At 46.1% G+C, this 15,435-nt stretch overlaps 16 non-coding genes across 16 annotated transcripts; 8 read left to right on the top strand and 8 right to left on the bottom strand.

The window, feature by feature from the left end:
• Positions 1 to 103: 103 nt before the first annotated feature.
• TRNAR-ACG (transfer RNA arginine (anticodon ACG)) lies at positions 104 to 176 on the top strand. Its single transcript has one exon. It is a non-coding gene; the product is annotated as a tRNA-Arg (tRNA).
• A 1,007-nt stretch (positions 177 to 1,183) lies between these two features.
• Positions 1,184 to 1,290, bottom strand: LOC146819630 (U6 spliceosomal RNA). Its single transcript, XR_014964194.1, has one exon. It is a non-coding gene; the product is annotated as a U6 spliceosomal RNA (small nuclear RNA).
• A 778-nt stretch (positions 1,291 to 2,068) lies between these two features.
• Positions 2,069 to 2,141, top strand: TRNAR-ACG (transfer RNA arginine (anticodon ACG)). The gene has a single exon. It is a non-coding gene; the product is annotated as a tRNA-Arg (tRNA).
• A 1,007-nt stretch (positions 2,142 to 3,148) lies between these two features.
• Positions 3,149 to 3,255, bottom strand: LOC146819628 (U6 spliceosomal RNA). The gene has a single exon (XR_014964193.1). It is a non-coding gene; the product is annotated as a U6 spliceosomal RNA (small nuclear RNA).
• Positions 3,256 to 4,027: 772 nt separating this feature from the next.
• On the top strand, positions 4,028 to 4,100 carry TRNAR-ACG (transfer RNA arginine (anticodon ACG)). The gene has a single exon. It is a non-coding gene; the product is annotated as a tRNA-Arg (tRNA).
• A 1,006-nt stretch (positions 4,101 to 5,106) lies between these two features.
• LOC146819626 (U6 spliceosomal RNA) lies at positions 5,107 to 5,213 on the bottom strand. Its single transcript, XR_014964192.1, has one exon. It is a non-coding gene; the product is annotated as a U6 spliceosomal RNA (small nuclear RNA).
• Positions 5,214 to 5,995: 782 nt separating this feature from the next.
• On the top strand, positions 5,996 to 6,068 carry TRNAR-ACG (transfer RNA arginine (anticodon ACG)). Its single transcript has one exon. It is a non-coding gene; the product is annotated as a tRNA-Arg (tRNA).
• Positions 6,069 to 7,075: 1,007 nt separating this feature from the next.
• Positions 7,076 to 7,182, bottom strand: LOC146819624 (U6 spliceosomal RNA). The gene has a single exon (XR_014964409.1). It is a non-coding gene; the product is annotated as a U6 spliceosomal RNA (small nuclear RNA).
• A 772-nt stretch (positions 7,183 to 7,954) lies between these two features.
• TRNAR-ACG (transfer RNA arginine (anticodon ACG)) lies at positions 7,955 to 8,027 on the top strand. Its single transcript has one exon. It is a non-coding gene; the product is annotated as a tRNA-Arg (tRNA).
• Positions 8,028 to 9,033: 1,006 nt separating this feature from the next.
• Positions 9,034 to 9,140, bottom strand: LOC146819622 (U6 spliceosomal RNA). The gene has a single exon (XR_014964191.1). It is a non-coding gene; the product is annotated as a U6 spliceosomal RNA (small nuclear RNA).
• A 772-nt stretch (positions 9,141 to 9,912) lies between these two features.
• Positions 9,913 to 9,985, top strand: TRNAR-ACG (transfer RNA arginine (anticodon ACG)). The gene has a single exon. It is a non-coding gene; the product is annotated as a tRNA-Arg (tRNA).
• Positions 9,986 to 10,991: 1,006 nt separating this feature from the next.
• LOC146819620 (U6 spliceosomal RNA) lies at positions 10,992 to 11,098 on the bottom strand. Its single transcript, XR_014964190.1, has one exon. It is a non-coding gene; the product is annotated as a U6 spliceosomal RNA (small nuclear RNA).
• Positions 11,099 to 11,882: 784 nt separating this feature from the next.
• TRNAR-ACG (transfer RNA arginine (anticodon ACG)) lies at positions 11,883 to 11,955 on the top strand. The gene has a single exon. It is a non-coding gene; the product is annotated as a tRNA-Arg (tRNA).
• A 1,007-nt stretch (positions 11,956 to 12,962) lies between these two features.
• LOC146819618 (U6 spliceosomal RNA) lies at positions 12,963 to 13,069 on the bottom strand. Its single transcript, XR_014964189.1, has one exon. It is a non-coding gene; the product is annotated as a U6 spliceosomal RNA (small nuclear RNA).
• Positions 13,070 to 13,843: 774 nt separating this feature from the next.
• Positions 13,844 to 13,916, top strand: TRNAR-ACG (transfer RNA arginine (anticodon ACG)). Its single transcript has one exon. It is a non-coding gene; the product is annotated as a tRNA-Arg (tRNA).
• Positions 13,917 to 14,922: 1,006 nt separating this feature from the next.
• LOC146819616 (U6 spliceosomal RNA) lies at positions 14,923 to 15,029 on the bottom strand. The gene has a single exon (XR_014964188.1). It is a non-coding gene; the product is annotated as a U6 spliceosomal RNA (small nuclear RNA).
• Positions 15,030 to 15,435: the final 406 nt, after the last annotated feature.

The following is a 15,435-nucleotide window of genomic DNA, read 5'->3' as shown; positions in this document are numbered from 1 at the left end:
ACGTGGCTAAAAAGGTTGATGGAATGGTGTTTTAAAACACACACACACACACACACACAACTTCTGGTCCTCTTAAGGACAAAAGTATGGGTAATCCTACATGGGGCCAGTGGCGCAATGGATAACGCGTCTGACTACGGATCAGAAGATTGTAGGTTCGACTCCTATCTGGCTCGAAAGGGACATAGGTCCCTGTTTTATGGTATTCCTGTGGAATTCTTATTTACCTCAGACTTGTTGTAGGTTCAATATTCTCGAGCAGGACTCATCCAGCAGTCGTTCCATGGTAGGGCTGCAGTAATAGGACCACGGCTAGTTAAAAGTTTCCCATTTGCTGCTGGATTCTATGTGAAGGCCGTCATGTGGTGTGCTGCTTTTGTATTTCAACATGGGTCTCTGAGTCTCTAAACTAGGAAAAAATCTTGTTGAGAAAAGTGTGTGTGAGAGGGTCTGTGGGTGCAGGCAGGTGTGTGCACTTGAGTGCTGACCCATTTACATGTGTGAGAGGGACAAGCAAATTGCCTGTGGGATGTAGGCCTACAACTGGAACCAAGCAGCCAGGCAGAACCACAGGTAAGGAGAGAGGAAGGCAGTTCATTATTAGAGCAGGATCATGAGCATCTTGCCCTGCTCCCTTCTGCCCCGATCGGCCACGATCGGCCAAGACCTCTCTATTAGGGTGGAGCGTGAACATTTCTTGGACCTCAGAAACTGAGGGATGCAGCGCCGATATGTCCTCCAAGGGCCTAGAGGACCTGGTGCCCAATCATGCCTGGTGTTTTTCAGCTTACCCGACCAATCTGGTTGCAAGGCGGATTTTAACAGTACTGCTGAAAAGGGACTCCCAGACAGCCCTGAGGCCATCATTTGCATAGGCCCTCCCCTTCTCTTTCTCTTGCTTCCCACAAAGCAACGCATCGCTGGCAGCAGTATAGATTTGGGGGTTGTGAAGAATAATGACAGGGAGGCTGAAGAAGGGAAAGAAAAGTCCCAGAAGTCCTGCAGGCTTCCTTGCTAAATGCAGCTGGCCATAGAGTGCACCTTCATTACTGCGAGGTAAATACATTAAAAATGTTGAGGAGAGACAAATTGAAAAATAGATATTAGGAGGAAAGCACTGGAACCTGCTTTATTATTTCAATTAGTCTTGAAAACATAGAACATTTCTCTCCTGAAAGCTGGTAAAAATATGGAACGCTTCACGAATTTGCGTGTCATCCTTGCGCAGGGGCCATGCTAATCTTCTCTGTATCGTTCCAATTTTAGTATATGTGCCGCCGAAGCGAGCACACTTCATTGATGAACCTACAATGTTTATAAACTCTCTAAATCTACGGTCTCTAGACATAGGGTGGCCTGGCAGAGATGCTCGTATGGCCAGTAAGCATTCAAATCTGAGCCAATGGGCAAAAATGCATGAAGAGTAACAATCCATTATTCTTCACTGCATTTGTGGTCCAAGACTTCACCAATTGGAAGTATGTAGATTATGCCAGGGTTGCAAAGGCTCATGGTTCAGGCTACTGACAAGGAACATTGTGACATCATGCTGCCTGTGGAACAGTGATATTAAAGGTGAGACAGCTGCACAGTAGGTTAGGTGAAGGGCTCTGAGAGGTGAAAGGCAGCATGCTTGGGTCCCTGGACAAGGTGAGCCTATGACAAGGTGTCTGAATTTTCGCCTGTATTGTAATATTAAACACTTTATTGTTGTACCCGCCTGCTGATTAAGGAGTCCTCAAGATCAGCTCCACACAGACGTGGAACTGATGATGTTAATGCAGAATATTTAAGAAACTGAGGCTGATCTAAAACATTTCCTTGGACCTAGGACCATTTCCCCTGACTTTTAGGTCCTTCGTCCTCCTAAAGTCCTTTGTATAAGTTAGGAACACCTGACAGAACAGAATTTCAGGAGGTCAGGTGGGTTTACTTGTGTCTTCTGGTTGTGAGCAGTAAACGTGGCTAAAAAGGTTGATGGAATGGTGTTTTAAAACACACACACACACACACACACACACACAACTTCTGGTCCTCTTAAGGACAAAAGTATGGGTAATCCTACATGGGGCCAGTGGCGCAATGGATAACGCGTCTGACTACGGATCAGAAGATTGTAGGTTCGACTCCTATCTGGCTCGAAAGGGTCATAGGTCCCTGTTTTATGGTATTCCTGTGGAATTCTTATTTACCTCAGACTTGTTGTAGGTTCAATATTCTCGAGCAGGACTCATCCAGCAGTCGTTCCATGGTAGGGCTGCAGTAATAGGACCACGGCTAGTTAAAAGTTTCCCATTTGCTGCTGGATTCTATGTGAAGGCCGTCATGTGGTGTGCTGCTTTTGTATTTCAAAATGGGTCTCTGAGTCTCTAAACTAGGAAAAAATCTTGTTGAGAAAAGTGTGTGTGAGAGGGTCTGTGGGTGCAGGCAGGTGTGTGCACTTGAGTGCTGACCCATTTACATGTGTGAGAGGGACAAGCAAATTGCCTGTGGGATGTAGGCCTACAACTGGAACCAAGCAGCCAGGCAGAACCACAGGTAAGGAGAGAGGAAGGCAGTTCATTATTAGAGCAGGATCATGAGCATCTTGCCCTGCTCCCTTCTGCCCCGATCGGCCACGATCGGCCAAGACCTCTCTATTAGGGTGGAGGGTGAACATTTCTTGGACCTCAGAAACTGAGGGATGCAGCGCCGATATGTCCTCCAAGGGCCTAGAGGACCTGGTGCCCAATCATGCCTGGTGTTTTTCAGCTTACCCGACCAATCTGGTTGCAAGGCGGATTTTAACAGTACTGCTGAAAAGGGACTCCCAGACAGCCCTGAGGCCATCATTTGCATAGGCCCTCCCCTTCTCTTTCTCTTGCTTCCCACAAAGCAACGCATCGCTGGCAGCAGTATAGATTTGGGGGTTGTGAAGAATAATGACAGGGAGGCTGAAGAAGGGAAAGAAAAGTCCCAGAAGTCCTGCAGGCTTCCTTGCTAAATGCAGCTGGCCATAGAGTGCACCTTCATTACTGCGAGGTAAATACATTAAAAATGTTGAGGAGAGACAAATTGAAAAATAGATATTAGGAGGAAAGCACTGGAACCTGCTTTATTATTTCAATTAGTCTTGAAAACATAGAACATTTCTCTCCTGAAAGCTGGTAAAAATATGGAACGCTTCACGAATTTGCGTGTCATCCTTGCGCAGGGGCCATGCTAATCTTCTCTGTATCGTTCCAATTTTAGTATATGTGCCGCCGAAGCGAGCACACTTCATTGATGAACCTACAATGTTTATAAACTCTCTAAATCTACGGTCTCTAGACATAGGGTGGCCTGGCAGAGATGCTCGTATGGCCAGTAAGCATTCAAATCTGAGCCAATGGGCAAAAATGCATGAAGAGTAACAATCCATTATTCTTCACTGCATTTGTGGTCCAAGACTTCACCAATTGGAAGTATGTAGATTATGCCAGGGTTGCAAAGGCTCATGGTTCAGGCTACTGACAAGGAACATTGTGACATCATGCTGCCTGTGGAACAGTGATATTAAAGGTGAGACAGCTGCACAGTAGGTTAGGTGAAGGGCTCTGAGAGGTGAAAGGCAGCATGCTTGGGTCCCTGGACAAGGTGAGCCTATGACAAGGTGTCTGAATTTTCGCCTGTATTGTAATATTAAACACTTTATTGTTGTACCCGCCTGCTGATTAAGGAGTCCTCAAGATCAGCTCCACACAGACGTGGAACTGATGATGTTAATGCAGAATATTTAAGAAACTGAGGCTGATCTAAAACATTTCCTTGGACCTAGGACCATTTCCCCTGACTTTTAGGTCCTTCGTCCTCCTAAAGTCCTTTGTATAAGTTAGGAACACCTGACAGAACAGAATTTCAGGAGGTCAGGTGGGTTTACTTGTGTCTTCTGGTTGTGAGCAGTAAACGTGGCTAAAAAGGTTGATGGAATGGTGTTTTAAAACACACACACACACACACACACAACTTCTGGTCCTCTTAAGGACAAAAGTATGGGTAATCCTACATGGGGCCAGTGGCGCAATGGATAACGCGTCTGACTACGGATCAGAAGATTGTAGGTTCGACTCCTATCTGGCTCGAAAGGGTCATAGGTCCCTGTTTTATGGTATTCCTGTGGAATTCTTATTTACCTCAGACTTGTTGTAGGTTCAATCTTCTCGAGCAGGACTCATCCAGCAGTCGTTCCATGGTAGGGCTGCAGTAATAGGACCACGGCTAGTTAAAAGTTTCCCATTTGCTGCTGGATTCTATGTGAAGGCCGTCATGTGGTGTGCTGCTTTTGTATTTCAACATGGGTCTCTGAGTCTCTAAACTAGGAAAAAATCTTGTTGAGAAAAGTGTGTGTGAGAGGGTCTGTGGGTGCAGGCAGGTGTGTGCACTTGAGTGCTGACCCATTTACATGTGTGAGAGGGACAAGCAAATTGCCTGTGGGATGTAGGCCTACAACTGGAACCAAGCAGCCAGGCAGAACCACAGGTAAGGAGAGAGGAAGGCAGTTCATTATTAGAGCAGGATCATGAGCATCTTGCCCTGCTCCCTTCTGCCCGATCGGCCACGATCGGCCAAGACCTCTCTATTAGGGTGGAGGGTGAACATTTCTTGGACCTCAGAAACTGAGGGATGCAGCGCCGATATGTCCTCCAAGGGCCTAGAGGACCTGGTGCCCAATCATGCCTGGTGTTTTTCAGCTTACCCGACCAATCTGGTTGCAAGGCGGATTTTAACAGTACTGCTGAAAAGGGACTCCCAGACAGCCGTGAGGCCATCATTTGCATAGGCCCTCCCCTTCTCTTTCTCTTGCTTCCCACAAAGCAACGCATCGCTGGCAGCAGTATAGATTTGGGGGTTGTGAAGAATAATGACAGGGAGGCTGAAGAAGGGAAAGAAAAGTCCCAGAAGTCCTGCAGGCTTCCTTGCTAAATGCAGCTGGCCATAGAGTGCACCTTCATTACTGCGAGGTAAATACATTAAAAATGTTGAGGAGAGACAAATTGAAAAATAGATATTAGGAGGAAAGCACTGGAACCTGCTTTATTATTTCAATTAGTCTTGAAAACATAGAACATTTCTCTCCTGAAAGCTGGTAAAAATATGGAACGCTTCACGAATTTGCGTGTCATCCTTGCGCAGGGGCCATGCTAATCTTCTCTGTATCGTTCCAATTTTAGTATATGTGCCGCCGAAGCGAGCACACTTCATTGATGAACCTACAATGTTTATAAACTCTCTAAATCTACGGTCTCTAGACATAGGGTGGCCTGGCAGAGATGCTCGTATGGCCAGTAAGCATTCAAATCTGAGCCAATGGGCAAAAATGCATGAAGAGTAACAATCCATTATTCTTCACTGCATTTGTGGTCCAAGACTTCACCAATTGGAAGTATGTAGATTATGCCAGGGTTGCAAAGGCTCATGGTTCAGGCTACTGACAAGGAACATTGTGACATCATGCTGCCTGTGGAACAGTGATATTAAAGGTGAGACAGCTGCACAGTAGGTTAGGTGAAGGGCTCTGAGAGGTGAAAGGCAGCATGCTTGGGTCCCTGGACAAGGTGAGCCTATGACAAGGTGTCTGAATTTTCGCCTGTATTGTAATATTAAACACTTTATTGTTGTACCCGCCTGCTGATTAAGGAGTCCTCAAGATCAGCTCCACACAGACGTGGAACTGATGATGTTAATGCAGAATATTTAAGAAACTGAGGCTGATCTAAAACATTTCCTTGGACCTAGGACCATTTCCCCTGACTTTTAGGTCCTTCGTCCTCCTAAAGTCCTTTGTATAAGTTAGGAACACCTGACAGAACAGAATTTCAGGAGGTCAGGTGGGTTTACTTGTGTCTTCTGGTTGTGAGCAGTAAACGTGGCTAAAAAGGTTGATGGAATGGTGTTTTAAAACACACACACACACACACACACACACACACACAACTTCTGGTCCTCTTAAGGACAAAAGTATGGGTAATCCTACATGGGGCCAGTGGCGCAATGGATAACGCGTCTGACTACGGATCAGAAGATTGTAGGTTCGACTCCTATCTGGCTCGAAAGGGTCATAGGTCCCTGTTTTATGGTATTCCTGTGGAATTCTTATTTACCTCAGACTTGTTGTAGGTTCAATATTCTCGAGCAGGACTCATCCAGCAGTCGTTCCATGGTAGGGCTGCAGTAATAGGACCACGGCTAGTTAAAAGTTTCCCATTTGCTGCTGGATTCTATGTGAAGGCCGTCATGTGGTGTGCTGCTTTTGTATTTCAACATGGGTCTCTGAGTCTCTAAACTAGGAAAAAATCTTGTTGAGAAAAGTGTGTGTGAGAGGGTCTGTGGGTGCAGGCAGGTGTGTGCACTTGAGTGCTGACCCATTTACATGTGTGAGAGGGACAAGCAAATTGCCTGTGGGATGTAGGCCTACAACTGGAACCAAGCAGCCAGGCAGAACCACAGGTAAGGAGAGAGGAAGGCAGTTCATTATTAGAGCAGGATCATGAGCATCTTGCCCTGCTCCCTTCTGCCCCGATCGGCCACGATCGGCCAAGACCTCTCTATTAGGGTGGAGGGTGAACATTTCTTGGACCTCAGAAACTGAGGGATGCAGCGCCGATATGTCCTCCAAGGGCCTAGAGGACCTGGTGCCCAATCATGCCTGGTGTTTTTCAGCTTACCCGACCAATCTGGTTGCAAGGCGGATTTTAACAGTACTGCTGAAAAGGGACTCCCAGACAGCCCTGAGGCCATCATTTGCATAGGCCCTCCCCTTCTCTTTCTCTTGCTTCCCACAAAGCAACGCATCGCTGGCAGCAGTATAGATTTGGGGGTTGTGAAGAATAATGACAGGGAGGCTGAAGAAGGGAAAGAAAAGTCCCAGAAGTCCTGCAGGCTTCCTTGCTAAATGCAGCTGGCCATAGAGTGCACCTTCATTACTGCGAGGTAAATACATTAAAAATGTTGAGGAGAGACAAATTGAAAAATAGATATTAGGAGGAAAGCACTGGAACCTGCTTTATTATTTCAATTAGTCTTGAAAACATAGAACATTTCTCTCCTGAAAGCTGGTAAAAATATGGAACGCTTCACGAATTTGTGTGTCATCCTTGCGCAGGGGCCATGCTAATCTTCTCTGTATCGTTCCAATTTTAGTATATGTGCCGCCGAAGCGAGCACACTTCATTGATGAACCTACAATGTTTATAAACTCTCTAAATCTACGGTCTCTAGACATAGGGTGGCCTGGCAGAGATGCTCGTATGGCCAGTAAGCATTCAAATCCGAGCCAATGGGCAAAAATGCATGAAGAGTAACAATCCATTATTCTTCCCTGCATTTGTGGTCCAGGACTTCACCAATTGGAAGTATGTAGATTATGCCAGGGTTGCAAAGGCTCATGGTTCAGGCTACTGACAAGGAACATTGTGACATCATGCTGCCTGTGGAACAGTGATATTAAAGGTGAGACAGCTGCACAGTAGGTTAGGTGAAGGGCTCTGAGAGGTGAAAGGCAGCATGCTTGGGTCCCTGGACAAGGTGAGCCTATGACAAGGTGTCTGAATTTTCGCCTGTATTGTAATATTAAACACTTTATTGTTGTACCCGCCTGCTGATTAAGGAGTCCTCAAGATCAGCTCCACACAGACGTGGAACTGATGATGTTAATGCAGAATATTTAAGAAACTGAGGCTGATCTAAAACATTTCCTTGGACCTAGGACCATTTCCCCTGACTTTTAGGTCCTTCGTCCTCCTAAAGTCCTTTGTATAAGTTAGGAACACCTGACAGAACAGAATTTCAGGAGGTCAGGTGGGTTTACTTGTGTCTTCTGGTTGTGAGCAGTAAACGTGGCTAAAAAGGTTGATGGAATGGTGTTTTAAAACACACACACACACACACACACAACTTCTGGTCCTCTTAAGGACAAAAGTATGGGTAATCCTACATGGGGCCAGTGGCGCAATGGATAACGCGTCTGACTACGGATCAGAAGATTGTAGGTTCGACTCCTATCTGGCTCGAAAGGGTCATAGGTCCCTGTTTTATGGTATTCCTGTGGAATTCTTATTTACCTCAGACTTGTTGTAGGTTCAATATTCTCGAGCAGGACTCATCCAGCAGTCGTTCCATGGTAGGGCTGCAGTAATAGGACCACGGCTAGTTAAAAGTTTCCCATTTGCTGCTGGATTCTATGTGAAGGCCGTCATGTGGTGTGCTGCTTTTGTATTTCAACATGGGTCTCTGAGTCTCTAAACTAGGAAAAAATCTTGTTGAGAAAAGTGTGTGTGAGAGGGTCTGTGGGTGCAGGCAGGTGTGTGCACTTGAGTGCTGACCCATTTACATGTGTGAGAGGGACAAGCAAATTGCCTGTGGGATGTAGGCCTACAACTGGAACCAAGCAGCCAGGCAGAACCACAGGTAAGGAGAGAGGAAGGCAGTTCATTATTAGAGCAGGATCATGAGCATCTTGCCCTGCTCCCTTCTGCCCGATCGGCCACGATCGGCCAAGACCTCTCTATTAGGGTGGAGGGTGAACATTTCTTGGACCTCAGAAACTGAGGGATGCAGCGCCGATATGTCCTCCAAGGGCCTAGAGGTCCTGGTGCCCAATCATGCCTGGTGTTTTTCAGCTTACCCGACCAATCTGGTTGCAAGGCGGATTTTAACAGTACTGCTGAAAAGGGACTCCCAGACAGCCCTGAGGCCATCATTTGCATAGGCCCTCCCCTTCTCTTTCTCTTGCTTCCCACAAAGCAACGCATCGCTGGCAGCAGTATAGATTTGGGGGTTGTGAAGAATAATGACAGGGAGGCTGAAGAAGGGAAAGAAAAGTCCCAGAAGTCCTGCAGGCTTCCTTGCTAAATGCAGCTGGCCATAGAGTGCACCTTCATTACTGCGAGGTAAATACATAAAAAATGTTGAGGAGAGACAAATTGAAAAATAGATATTAGGAGGAAAGCACTGGAACCTGCTTTATTATTACAATTAGTCTTGAAAACATAGAACATTTCTCTCCTGAAAGCTGGTAAAAATATGGAACGCTTCACGAATTTGCGTGTCATCCTTGCGCAGGGGCCATGCTAATCTTCTCTGTATCGTTCCAATTTTAGTATATGTGCCGCCGAAGCGAGCACACTTCATTGATGAACCTACAATGTTTATAAACTCTCTAAATCTACGGTCTCTAGACATAGGGTGGCCTGGCAGAGATGCTCGTATGGCCAGCAAGCATTCAAATCTGAGCCAATGGGCAAAAATGCATGAAGAGTAACAATCCATTATTCTTCACTGCATTTGTGGTCCAAGACTTCACCAATTGGAAGTATGTAGATTATGCCAGGGTTGCAAAGGCTCATGGTTCAGGCTACTGACAAGGAACATTGTGACATCATGCTGCCTGTGGAACAGTGATATTAAAGGTGAGACAGCTGCACAGTAGGTTAGGTGAAGGGCTCTGAGAGGTGAAAGGCAGCATGCTTGGGTCCCTGGACAAGGTGAGCCTATGACAAGGTGTCTGAATTTTCGCCTGTATTGTAATATTAAACACTTTATTGTTGTACCCGCCTGCTGATTAAGGAGTCCTCAAGATCAGCTCCACACAGACGTGGAACTGATGATGTTAATGCAGAATATTTAAGAAACTGAGGCTGATCTAAAACATTTCCTTGGACCTAGGACCATTTCCCCTGACTTTTAGGTCCTTCGTCCTCCTAAAGTCCTTTGTATAAGTTAGGAACACCTGACAGAACAGAATTTCAGGAGGTCAGGTGGGTTTACTTGTGTCTTCTGGTTGTGAGCAGTAAACGTGGCTAAAAAGGTTGATGGAATGGTGTTTTAAAACACACACACACACACACACACAACTTCTGGTCCTCTTAAGGACAAAAGTATGGGTAATCCTACATGGGGCCAGTGGCGCAATGGATAACGCGTCTGACTACGGATCAGAAGATTGTAGGTTCGACTCCTATCTGGCTCGAAAGGGTCATAGGTCCCTGTTTTATGGTATTCCTGTGGAATTCTTATTTACCTCAGACTTGTTGTAGGTTCAATCTTCTCGAGCAGGACTCATCCAGCAGTCGTTCCATGGTAGGGCTGCAGTAATAGGACCACGGCTAGTTAAAAGTTTCCCATTTGCTGCTGGATTCTATGTGAAGGCCGTCATGTGGTGTGCTGCTTTTGTATTTCAACATGGGTCTCTGAGTCTCTAAACTAGGAAAAAATCTTGTTGAGAAAAGTGTGTGTGAGAGGGTCTGTGGGTGCAGGCAGGTGTGTGCACTTGAGTGCTGACCCATTTACATGTGTGAGAGGGACAAGCAAATTGCCTGTGGGATGTAGGCCTACAACTGGAACCAAGCAGCCAGGCAGAACCACAGGTAAGGAGAGAGGAAGGCAGTTCATTATTAGAGCAGGATCATGAGCATCTTGCCCTGCTCCCTTCTGCCCGATCGGCCACGATCGGCCAAGACCTCTCTATTAGGGTGGAGGGTGAACATTTCTTGGACCTCAGAAACTGAGGGATGCAGCGCCGATATGTCCTCCAAGGGCCTAGAGGACCTGGTGCCCAATCATGCCTGGTGTTTTTCAGCTTACCCGACCAATCTGGTTGCAAGGCGGATTTTAACAGTACTGCTGAAAAGGGACTCCCAGACAGCCGTGAGGCCATCATTTGCATAGGCCCTCCCCTTCTCTTTCTCTTGCTTCCCACAAAGCAACGCATCGCTGGCAGCAGTATAGATTTGGGGGTTGTGAAGAATAATGACAGGGAGGCTGAAGAAGGGAAAGAAAAGTCCCAGAAGTCCTGCAGGCTTCCTTGCTAAATGCAGCTGGCCATAGAGTGCACCTTCATTACTGCGAGGTAAATACATTAAAAATGTTGAGGAGAGACAAATTGAAAAATAGATATTAGGAGGAAAGCACTGGAACCTGCTTTATTATTTCAATTAGTCTTGAAAACATAGAACATTTCTCTCCTGAAAGCTGGTAAAAATATGGAACGCTTCACGAATTTGCGTGTCATCCTTGCGCAGGGGCCATGCTAATCTTCTCTGTATCGTTCCAATTTTAGTATATGTGCCGCCGAAGCGAGCACACTTCATTGATGAACCTACAATGTTTATAAACTCTCTAAATCTACGGTCTCTAGACATAGGGTGGCCTGGCAGAGATGCTCGTATGGCCAGTAAGCATTCAAATCTGAGCCAATGGGCAAAAATGCATGAAGAGTAACAATCCATTATTCTTCACTGCATTTGTGGTCCAAGACTTCACCAATTGGAAGTATGTAGATTATGCCAGGGTTGCAAAGGCTCATGGTTCAGGCTACTGACAAGGAACATTGTGACATCATGCTGCCTGTGGAACAGTGATATTAAAGGTGAGACAGCTGCACAGTAGGTTAGGTGAAGGGCTCTGAGAGGTGAAAGGCAGCATGCTTGGGTCCCTGGACAAGGTGAGCCTATGACAAGGTGTCTGAATTTTCGCCTGTATTGTAATATTAAACACTTTATTGTTGTACCCGCCTGCTGATTAAGGAGTCCTCAAGATCAGCTCCACACAGACGTGGAACTGATGATGTTAATGCAGAATATTTAAGAAACTGAGGCTGATCTAAAACATTTCCTTGGACCTAGGACCATTTCCCCTGACTTTTAGGTCCTTCGTCCTCCTAAAGTCCTTTGTATAAGTTAGGAACACCTGACAGAACAGAATTTCAGGAGGTCAGGTGGGTTTACTTGTGTCTTCTGGTTGTGAGCAGTAAACGTGGCTAAAAAGGTTGATGGAATGGTGTTTTAAAACACACACACACACACACACACACACACACACACAACTTCTGGTCCTCTTAAGGACAAAAGTATGGGTAATCCTACATGGGGCCAGTGGCGCAATGGATAACGCGTCTGACTACGGATCAGAAGATTGTAGGTTCGACTCCTATCTGGCTCGAAAGGGTCATAGGTCCCTGTTTTATGGTATTCCTGTGGAATTCTTATTTACCTCAGACTTGTTGTAGGTTCAATCTTCTCGAGCAGGACTCATCCAGCAGTCGTTCCATGGTAGGGCTGCAGTAATAGGACCACGGCTAGTTAAAAGTTTCCCATTTGCTGCTGGATTCTATGTGAAGGCCGTCATGTGGTGTGCTGCTTTTGTATTTCAACATGGGTCTCTGAGTCTCTAAACTAGGAAAAAATCTTGTTGAGAAAAGTGTGTGTGAGAGGGTCTGTGGGTGCAGGCAGGTGTGTGCACTTGAGTGCTGACCCATTTACATGTGTGAGAGGGACAAGCAAATTGCCTGTGGGATGTAGGCCTACAACTGGAACCAAGCAGCCAGGCAGAACCACAGGTAAGGAGAGAGGAAGGCAGTTCATTATTAGAGCAGGATCATGAGCATCTTGCCCTGCTCCCTTCTGCCCCGATCGGCCACGATCGGCCAAGACCTCTCTATTAGGGTGGAGGGTGAACATTTCTTGGACCTCAGAAACTGAGGGATGCAGCGCCGATATGTCCTCCAAGGGCCTAGAGGACCTGGTGCCCAATCATGCCTGGTGTTTTTCAGCTTACCCGACCAATCTGGTTGCAAGGCGGATTTTAACAGTACTGCTGAAAAGGGACTCCCAGACAGCCCTGAGGCCATCATTTGCATAGGCCCTCCCCTTCTCTTTCTCTTGCTTCCCACAAAGCAACGCATCGCTGGCAGCAGTATAGATTTGGGGGTTGTGAAGAATAATGACAGGGAGGCTGAAGAAGGGAAAGAAAAGTCCCAGAAGTCCTGCAGGCTTCCTTGCTAAATGCAGCTGGCCATAGAGTGCACCTTCATTACTGCGAGGTAAATACATTAAAAATGTTGAGGAGAGACAAATTGAAAAATAGATATTAGGAGGAAAGCACTGGAACCTGCTTTATTATTTCAATTAGTCTTGAAAACATAGAACATTTCTCTCCTGAAAGCTGGTAAAAATATGGAACGCTTCACGAATTTGCGTGTCATCCTTGCGCAGGGGCCATGCTAATCTTCTCTGTATCGTTCCAATTTTAGTATATGTGCCGCCGAAGCGAGCACACTTCATTGATGAACCTACAATGTTTATAAACTCTCTAAATCTACGGTCTCTAGACATAGGGTGGCCTGGCAGAGATGCTCGTATGGCCAGTAAGCATTCAAATCTGAGCCAATGGGCAAAAATGCATGAAGAGTAACAATCCATTATTCTTCACTGCATTTGTGGTCCAAGACTTCACCAATTGGAAGTATGTAGATTATGCCAGGGTTGCAAAGGCTCATGGTTCAGGCTACTGACAAGGAACATTGTGACATCATGCTGCCTGTGGAACAGTGATATTAAAGGTGAGACAGCTGCACAGTAGGTTAGGTGAAGGGCTCTGAGAGGTGAAAGGCAGCATGCTTGGGTCCCTGGACAAGGTGAGCCTATGACAAGGTGTCTGAATTTTCGCCTGTATTGTAATATTAAACACTTTATTGTTGTACCCGCCTGCTGATTAAGGAGTCCTCAAGATCAGCTCCACACAGACGTGGAACTGATGATGTTAATGCAGAATATTTAAGAAACTGAGGCTGATCTAAAACATTTCCTTGGACCTAGGACCATTTCCCCTGACTTTTAGGTCCTTCGTCCTCCTAAAGTCCTTTGTATAAGTTAGGAACACCTGACAGAACAGAATTTCAGGAGGTCAGGTGGGTTTACTTGTGTCTTCTGGTTGTGAGCAGTAAACGTGGCTAAAAAGGTTGATGGAATGGTGTTTTAAAACACACACACACACACACACACACAACTTCTGGTCCTCTTAAGGACAAAAGTATGGGTAATCCTACATGGGGCCAGTGGCGCAATGGATAACGCGTCTGACTACGGATCAGAAGATTGTAGGTTCGACTCCTATCTGGCTCGAAAGGGTCATAGGTCCCTGTTTTATGGTATTCCTGTGGAATTCTTATTTACCTCAGACTTGTTGTAGGTTCAATCTTCTCGAGCAGGACTCATCCAGCAGTCGTTCCATGGTAGGGCTGCAGTAATAGGACCACGGCTAGTTAAAAGTTTCCCATTTGCTGCTGGATTCTATGTGAAGGCCGTCATGTGGTGTGCTGCTTTTGTATTTCAACATGGGTCTCTGAGTCTCTAAACTAGGAAAAAATCTTGTTGAGAAAAGTGTGTGTGAGAGGGTCTGTGGGTGCAGGCAGGTGTGTGCACTTGAGTGCTGACCCATTTACATGTGTGAGAGGGACAAGCAAATTGCCTGTGGGATGTAGGCCTACAACTGGAACCAAGCAGCCAGGCAGAACCACAGGTAAGGAGAGAGGAAGGCAGTTCATTATTAGAGCAGGATCATGAGCATCTTGCCCTGCTCCCTTCTGCCCGATCGGCCACGATCGGCCAAGACCTCTCTATTAGGGTGGAGGGTGAACATTTCTTGGACCTCAGAAACTGAGGGATGCAGCGCCGATATGTCCTCCAAGGGCCTAGAGGACCTGGTGCCCAATCATGCCTGGTGTTTTTCAGCTTACCCGACCAATCTGGTTGCAAGGCGGATTTTAACAGTACTGCTGAAAAGGGACTCCCAGACAGCCCTGAGGCCATCATTTGCATAGGCCCTCCCCTTCTCTTTCTCTTGCTTCCCACAAAGCAACGCATCGCTGGCAGCAGTATAGATTTGGGGGTTGTGAAGAATAATGACAGGGAGGCTGAAGAAGGGAAAGAAAAGTCCCAGAAGTCCTGCAGGCTTCCTTGCTAAATGCAGCTGGCCATAGAGTGCACCTTCATTACTGCGAGGTAAATACATTAAAAATGTTGAGGAGAGACAAATTGAAAAATAGATATTAGGAGGAAAGCACTGGAACCTGCTTTATTATTTCAATTAGTCTTGAAAACATAGAACATTTCTCTCCTGAAAGCTGGTAAAAATATGGAACGCTTCACGAATTTGCGTGTCATCCTTGCGCAGGGGCCATGCTAATCTTCTCTGTATCGTTCCAATTTTAGTATATGTGCCGCCGAAGCGAGCACACTTCATTGATGAACCTACAATGTTTATAAACTCTCTAAATCTACGGTCTCTAGACATAGGGTGGCCTGGCAGAGATGCTCGTATGGCCAGTAAGCATTCAAATCTGAGCCAATGGGCAAAAATGCATGAAGAGTAACAATCCATTATTCTTCACTGCATTTGTGGTCCAAGACTTCACCAATTGGAAGTATGTAGATTATGCCAGGGTTGCAAAGGCTCATGGTTCAGGCTACTGACAAGGAACATTGTGACATCATGCTGCCTGTGGAACAGTGATATTAAAGGTGAGACAGCTGCACAGTAGGTTAGGTGAAGGGCTCTGAGAGGTGAAAGGCAGCATGCTTGGGTCCCTGGACAAGGTGAGCCTATGACAAGGTGTCTGAATTTTCGCCTGTATTGTAATAT

The sequence above is a fragment of the Triturus cristatus genome, chromosome 6, assembly GCF_964204655.1.
Source record: "Triturus cristatus chromosome 6, aTriCri1.1, whole genome shotgun sequence".
Taxonomy (NCBI): domain Eukaryota; kingdom Metazoa; phylum Chordata; class Amphibia; order Caudata; family Salamandridae; genus Triturus; species Triturus cristatus.
Note: the sequence above shows the minus strand (reverse complement) of the source record. Positions and strands in the feature narration are given on the sequence as shown.